At 39.2% G+C, this 8,105-nt stretch overlaps 1 protein-coding gene across 2 annotated transcripts in view; it reads left to right on the top strand.

Moving 5' to 3' along the window:
- Nucleotides 1-4,696: 4,696 nt before the first annotated feature.
- LOC114659409 (uncharacterized) overlaps nt 4,697-8,105 on the top strand; it is a 54,339-nt gene continuing 50,930 nt past the window's right edge. Inside the window, exon 1 of one of the 2 annotated variants that reach the window (XM_028811881.2) lies at nt 4,697-4,832. The gene's annotated coding sequence lies outside the window, so the exon portion shown is untranslated. The remainder of the gene's footprint in view (nt 4,833-8,105) is intronic. The other variant, XM_028811884.2, reaches the window with a different exon arrangement.

Raw genomic sequence — 8,105 nt, 5'->3', positions numbered from 1 at the left:
CAAAAATAAAAGTAAAAAACCCAACAGTGGTTGTATTCATTGATCTGGTTACTCTGGTGGGTCTTTTTCAATAGTTGGTTTCAACTGATGTCCCTTGACTGGATCTTGTGTCCATTGTAACCTAGAGCCTAGAAGTGGGGAGATCGAGTAAAAGATCAGCAGCTGTCAAGGGCTTAATGAATTCTGCTGCATTGTTGTGCTCTAGACTGTTAAAACAAAAGGCAAACACATGAGCTGCATGAACCCTCCAACTTTTTTCCTGGTATTCCCTTCAAATTCATCCCGGTAAGACTTGTGTCAGCCCCCAAAAATGCACTTTAAAGCAAATCTTTTTGATCTTTACATAAGTATAGTGGCAATTAGTTCCTTACACATATATATATATATATATACTGCTCAAAAAAATTAAAGGAACATTTTTGAATCAGAGTATAGCATCAAGACAGTGAAACTTGTGGGCTATTGATCTGGTCAGTTAAGTAGCAGAAGGGGTTGTTAATCAGTTTCAGCTGCTTTGGTGTTAAAAAAATTAACAGGTGCACTAGAGGGACAACAATGAGCTGACCCCCAAAATAGGAAAGGTTTAACAGGTGGAGGCCACTGACATTTTTCCCTCTTCATCTTTTCTGACTGTTTTTTTAACTAGTTTTGCATTTGGCTATGGTCAGTGTCACTACTGGTATACCTGGACCCTACAGAGGTGGCACAGGTAGTCCAACTTCTCCAGGATGGCTCATCAATATGTGCCATTGCCAGAAGATTTTCCGTGTCTCCCAGCACAGTCTCAAGGGCATGAAGGAGATTCCAGGAGACAGGCAGTTTCTCTAGGAGAACTGAAGAGGGCCGTAGAAGGCCCTGAACCCATCAGCAGGACCGGTATCTGTTCCTTTGGGCAAGGAAGAACAGGATGAGCACTGCCAGAGCCCTACAAAATTACCTCCAGCAGGCCACTGGTGTGAATATCTCTGACCAAACAATCAGAAACAGATTTCGTGAGGGTGGCCTGAGGGCCTAACGTCCTCTAGTGGGCCCTGTGCTCACTGCCCGGCACCATGGAGCTCAATTGGCATTTGCCATAGAATACCAGAATTGGCAGGTCCACCACTGGTGCCCTGTGCTTTCACAGATGAGAGCAGGTTCACCCTGAGCACATGTGATAGACGTGAACAGGTCTGGAGAAGCTGTGGAGAACATTACGCTGTCTGTAACATCGTTCAGCATGACCGGTTTGGTGGTGGGTCAGTGATGGTCTGGGAAGGCATATCCATGGAGGGACAGACAGACCTCTACAGGCTAGACAATGGCACCTTTATTGCCATTAGGGATCTGGATGAAATCCTTGGACCCACTGTCAGAACCTATACTGGTGCAGTGGGTCCTGGGTTTCTCCTGGTGCACAACAATGCCAAGCCTCATGTGGCGAGAGTATGCAGGCAGTTCCAGGAGGATAAAGGAATTGATACCACTGATTGGCCCCCACGCTCGCCTGACCTAAATCCAATAGAACACCTCTGGGACATTATGTTTTGGTCCATCTGAAACCGCCAGGTTGCACTGCAGACTGTCTAGAAGCTCAGTGATTCCCTGGTCCAGATCTAGGAGGAGATCCCCCAGGAGATCATCCGTCGTCTCATTAGGAGCATTCCCCGACATTGTCAGGCATGCACACAAGCACGTGGGGGCCATAGAAACTACTGAGTACAATTCTGAGTCGCTGCAATGAAATTTCAGCAAAATGGACTAACCTGCCACATCATTTTTTCACTTTGATTTTTGGGGTGTCTTTGAATTCAGCCCTCTGTTGATAATTTTCATTTCCATCAAACAATGTGGCATCCTTTAGTTCCTAACACATTACCCAGTCCATATCAGTAGAGATATCCAGATCTGATGTGTTTTCAAAGTGTTCCTTTTTTTTTTGAGAAGTTTATATATATATATATATATATATATATATATATATATATATATATATATATATATATATATATATATATATATATTTTTTTTTTTTTTTTTTTTTTCTCAATTGATTTATTGATTTGTCTCTGGATGTGCTCTATAAGGTTTCCTGGACTAATTTACAGTTTTCTTGCTGATTACCCCATCATTAGCCTTGTTTTTCTTCCTCCGGATATCAGATATCTAATCCTGCCCAGATTGACATCTTTCTCAGATAAAGCAGGCTGACTTGGCTCAGAGTTGAACAGCTGGGCCCAGGAATGATGAGGGCTTGCCAACTCAGCAGAAATACATTTTCCTGAATACTCTTATTATTCAAAAATGTTGCTCCTGGATTTGGTAAGACAAGCTGGCTTAATTTAGACTGCCTTGCTTTGGCTGCTTTGTTCAATGACTGATGAGGTTTTCATGTCTCGAGTCGAATTACACAGTCATTCACATTATAACATTGTATCTGCATGACAAAGAATAAAATAAATATACATGAAAAAATTACAAATTCAGAAACCTTTGGTGATCCCCAAGATTTAACACAATCAGTTCTGCCTTACTCACAAAAGCCCTGTCAGTCAACTAACTGCCATGCTTTGGTGGAACACTTTGTATATTTGTAGTAGGATTTGTGATGACCACATGGTATTGCTAGTTTCCGACTAAAGTGACTTAAACTCCAGAGTTCAGTAACTAAATCCTAAATGGCAGCAAGTAGATTTCTCTTTCCATGACCTGAAGTAGCCTTTTCCAATAAAGAGTGGTAGGGCAGCAATGTGTGAAAAATAGGAATGTACTGTTCATGGAGCATCATAGAATAAGCAAGTCCATAAATGTAATGATCATCTCAAACAAAAGTGTCTCTATAAAGCTCACAAAATTGGTATTAATCAAAAAAGGCACTATATGCAGTTTAAGATTACATTTTTTTAAGTTTAAAGCAGTAGAAATTTGAAAAAACAGCCAAGTCTGTTACATATCAGCTGCCACAGAAAAAAAAGAAAACACGAACAGCTAAGTAAAAGCAGCTGACCATTCTTTAGACTGATTCATCATAAAGCATTTGAGCCACTAGCTGACACTGTGAAGGTTTTGAACAGGTGGATGTTCACCAGTGTTGATCCTTGGGGCTTCTTGATTTTTGGTATTATTGGTATCAGAAAATTGTCTGACCCATTTTAAACTTCTGACAGATGGAAAGCTTGTTATAGACATGTGGCTTGATTGTTTAGGACAAATGTTAATTTGCCAGCAAGATCCTTCAATGTAAAGGGGGAGATGGTGATTGACTGCTTATGTGGACAGAGGATGTCAGGAGCAAAGGCACAACCAGACAGCATAGCAGTGAATAGGGGGTGGGCTGCCCTGTATAATTGCTAGGAAGTGGACCAGCATGATTGTATATGACAAAAAGAGGAAGGGAGATGGGCACAGAAAGAGCTTGCAATACTCAATTGGAACACTAGTAGACAGACAACCCAGCAGCAGGTAGTGTGCATGGCCCCCTGTATAAGGAGAAAGTGAGGACAGAGAAGAAATGCCAGTAGTGGCAACAACTCCTGGATGCCAGAGAGCACATAGAGGCAGAAGGGGAATAATATGTGGGTGTATGCTATCCCTCTAACAGAGCATGCAGTAGTCAAGCTGCTTTGGAAGCATAGCCACTTATGGCCAACTGAAGTCTACAGGGTGTGTTACTCTGGTGTCCCTGTAGCAAACAGAAGGTTGCTGCTGAACCTGACTTGGCTTGAACTGACCTCAAAATGGGCTTTAAAGCTGCCTCACAGCTGGGGGAGTGCTGAGTTAGGAGGAGAATGGAGCAAAAACTCATCTGGTGGGTGCTAGTGAAAACATGGTCGAAAGAGAGTAACAATAAAACAGATGGGACGAAAAATGGTGAGTTACCCTATCACATACATGGGAGTCTAAAATGTTTTAGTTAGGTCAGAATTTAGATATTTAGTTACTGATGCTGGTTTGGCAGCAGAAGTTTCTGTTTTGCCTTTATTTCTCCTTATTCATCTCAGTGGCATTGTAAATTGCAGGAATATATTTTTTAGGTAATCTGCACACGATTTTCACATATCTTAAAAGGAGAACTGCATTTTATGATATCTGAAGTTCATTTTGAAGGTACTTCTAAATGTAAATTCGCTATTTGCTATCATACAAAGTATTAAGAATGAGACAGAAGCTGGGGAGGATGAAGTATCAGTTGAAATGTGGAACTTATCCTACTTATCATAATGACTTTAATGTTAATTTGGCTTGCCATACACCTAACCATGTACCACTAACTCACTCATCAGCAGTAGCGGGCGTAAGGCAATGGGCAACGCTGCCCAATCTGTATGAGAGAAGCGGAGTATGCGGAATGGCCACTTTCGACAACCCCAAGAGAGTAAAGTTTGACTTAGTTAAACACTTAGTTGAATGTGTTGATTTGTCTAAATTAAGCACTCGTTATATCTGAACTGATATTTTGTTAGCATCGCCGTAGACTCCAATCACGCAGCATTTAAATAAAGATAATAGGTGTAAGGATGCATGATGGGTGGAGGATTAAATTAGAATGAGCGACTTCCGACCCTCCTCTTAGTCCCGCCCTCACAAACAGCTGCAGCCTGTCCCGTGTAAGCAAAGGAGGAAACATACGAGCCTTGGAAAGTGATTGACAAGGAGGTTATCCTGTAAAATACAGGCCCTGCTCAGAACCTGACGAATGACAGAAGAGAGGCGTAACACACCGTGCTGTCAAAACTAACCGTGCACTATAGCTGATCATTTGAGAGGATGAAGTGGATGTACATTAGAGGAAACTGCTTTGAGTAAAGCAGACAGAGACGCAAGACAAATTTTGAAAGAATGCGTCTTCTCAGGTGGGTAACTGTTATTCCTGACTACTTACTGCTAAGCTGTAGCCTATGCTTTGACTGACGGAATTGTGCCTTGTCACTTTGTGTTTTTCACGAGCCGGTGGTCAGAAGACCTCGCAGGTGGGCGCGCGTCTCGCAATGCCGCTGCTTGTTTTTCAGTAAGTGTAAACTGAAGACGAGGGCGGAGACTGTTACTGTAGAGTGCCTGGCTGATTGTCATGTCTGTCTGGAAGTGATTTGGTGCACACCTTCGTAAGGTAGCACTTCATTCAGAACTGCACAGAAGGATACAAAAAGTCGAACAGCCACTAGAAATATACAGTGTTTTATGTGGCATAAAGCAGTTTGGATAAAAGTTGTTAGAAACTTGATGTTTTCAGACATTATACCAAACATTAATTTAAATATCTTGCTTTTAGATGTATGAATACAGTTTACTATACTCTAAAGTAGCTTTTATAGTGAAAGATTAATAAAAATTAAAACTTAATTACTAACGCATATTGCATTTAAGACTTTATCGTATCTGCATAAAAAGTTAATGTCCAATGCACATTTTAAAAGTAGTTTCATACACACAATCCTTTGAAATTTTTGTAACGTTAAGGCAAAAATTGCTCCAGTTAAAATGCATAGAGAAAAGGACAGCATAGCAAGCAGAGATAGTATTTGTGTTGAAAATTACACAATTGTGTTAAAACCTAAATATATTTTAGGATAGATAAACCCAGATTTTACTTCATGCTGGTTTGAAAGTTTGAAGAATGTGAATGAAAATAGGGTATTATTTGCTGCATACAGTATTCATGATTAGGATTCAGTGTGCAAGTACTTCATTGCTTGACAGCTTAAGGATGTCCATATCTGTTATATATGTGGTTTGTAAAATGTTTTTCCAGGTAATGTATCAGTTCATCCTACTATATTATGAACTGATCTCTCAAGTTGTACAGTCTTTATATCTGGAAATGATTGCAAGATCTTACTTGCTTAATCATGGACAAGTATTGATTAAATGTAGCAACATTTAATAATTGGGCAGATGGAGTTAGAAAGTGAGCAAGTATTTCAAAATCCAGTACAATGATGATAAAAATATTTAGGAGTAGTCATATTTTTCCTAATACTATTTATGCTTTGTTGTTGTTGATACCCTGTGTTTTAAAAATTAGCTTTTTGCAATAACTTTTTTTAGTCCATTGGCAATTTTACAACAGATTCTTCTTTTTCTTTTCTTCCTTTTCTCTGTCTTTTCCTTTTTCTGGGTTCACCACAGTGGAGTTGTATCTCTCTTTTTCCATCACTTTATATTTCCAACCATCTTTTTATTACACCCAGTCTCCTGCATATCTGGCAGTGCCACATCCTTCCTTCTAGTTTTTGGGCTCCTTCTCCTCCTTTCTCCTGGAACCTCCTTCTCTAATACTCTCCTTAACACATTGTTTTCCCCTTATCTCCATAACTGACCAAACCACTGGAGTCTTCACTCCATAATCTTCTACTATTTTTCACATTTAGTCTTTGCCTAATTTGCTTGTTTTTTACTTGAACTGTTTTGTTCACCCTTTATGTTCTTGGTAACATTTTCATCTGTTGAACTCTCATTCTTGCAGTCTCCATTGTACTGTTAGTTATTCTTCAAGTAGCTGAACTATACAACCTTGCTGTTCTCACGACTTTCTTGAATATTTTTCCTTTGTCTTAGCCACTGTCATTTTTGTTAGAGTATTCTTTCTGCGGTTTTTCCATTTCCAGTTTCTGACTCTAGCGCCCCCATTTAAATTATTAATTTTAAATGCCTAAATGATCTCTTCTAACTCAACTGCTCCCAGCATACATTTTCCATTTTTTATCCTCACATTACAGTTGCAGGACATACTGTATATTGAGTTTTTTTTATCTACTTATCTTCATCCCTTGTCACTGTAGAGCATTTCACACCACTTTTCTAGTTCCATTTTCAGTTCCTCCCTTGTATCTTTACATATGTCAAGGTGGCCTACTTAAAGCATTGACCCCATAAGCCATTTCTTCACTTCCTTACTTATCTCATCCAATATCAGTACCAACAATAATGGGCTCAATGTCAACCCAGATGTAATCCCATTCTCATGTCAAACTCTTCTCTTATTTCTGTGTCAGGCACGAGTGCCATCCTCACTTCAGCATACATCTTTTTGGTGAGCCTTATGTACTCTTCATGTACCTCTTTCCTTCTCAAGCTCCACTACAACTTTTCTCTTGGTAGTCTAGATCTTTCAGTCCTTCTCTGTATTTTTCCATTTGGGTATGTAATGTAAAGATTTCATCCATGGTTCCTCTTCCTGATCTGAGACCAAAACTGATTTTTCAAGTATTTCAGTTAGTCTCTTTTCAAATACACTCTGGTGTATAAGATGGTTGCTTAATGCACTGGACTGCTGGAGTTACAAGGGTATCTCCCTCTTCCTTATATATTGGTATTAAATTGCTGCATTACCCATTCTATGGGCATCTTTTCAGTTTTCAAGATTACATTCAATGTCTTCCCTTCATCACCCGACAAGTTTCACACTTCAACTGATATTTCATCTTTCCTAGCTGCTTTCTTAATACTTTGTGTGACTGTTTTGACTCTGTTCTACAAGATATTCTCTGCATTCCCACTTTTTTGTTAGGTTTCTGGGATTGTCTTCTTTCATGAATTGTTTAAAACATTCTGTCCATCTTTGTTTTACCTTTTCTTCTCTGTTCTTGTATGCTCAACTTCTGATTTCTTACAAACTCTAGAATGTTCCCACATTTCTGATTTCTCTTTCTTATCCCATGTCCACCATTTTGATCTTTGGAAGTTTTCATATCCCTTCTGTTGTCTCCTGATCTCTGTCTGTTGCCGTTTTGTAGATTATTTTCATTCTCTCATCAGCATTTAATTCTTCTTACCATGCATCTATAGCTTTTTGCATTTCCTTGTCTGTTTATATTCTTCTTTGTCTTCTATTTTCCTGGTTTTCTTCCATTTATTCAAATTGCTCTTCTTTTCTTTTACAGCTTCTTCTTGCCATTTACATCAAGTTTCTTTTCCTTACATTTTCTTATCCTACATTCTTCCGTATTTAGCTCCTCCCACATCCCTGATCATTTTATCTATCTTTTCAAACAATTCTTCAAATTCTCTTTGGTCAGTTTATCTCCTTCTTCTTCTTTCCTCTTCTGCTCCCTTTCTTAGCTTTCACCACTTTTAGATTCGCCACTAATATTCAATATTGTATTACTACTCCTAAGAAAGGTGGTGTT

The sequence above is a fragment of the Erpetoichthys calabaricus genome, chromosome 10, assembly GCF_900747795.2.
Source record: "Erpetoichthys calabaricus chromosome 10, fErpCal1.3, whole genome shotgun sequence".
NCBI classification, from domain to species: Eukaryota; Metazoa; Chordata; class Cladistia; order Polypteriformes; family Polypteridae; genus Erpetoichthys; species Erpetoichthys calabaricus.
This window is presented reverse-complemented; position numbering and strand designations above follow the sequence as displayed.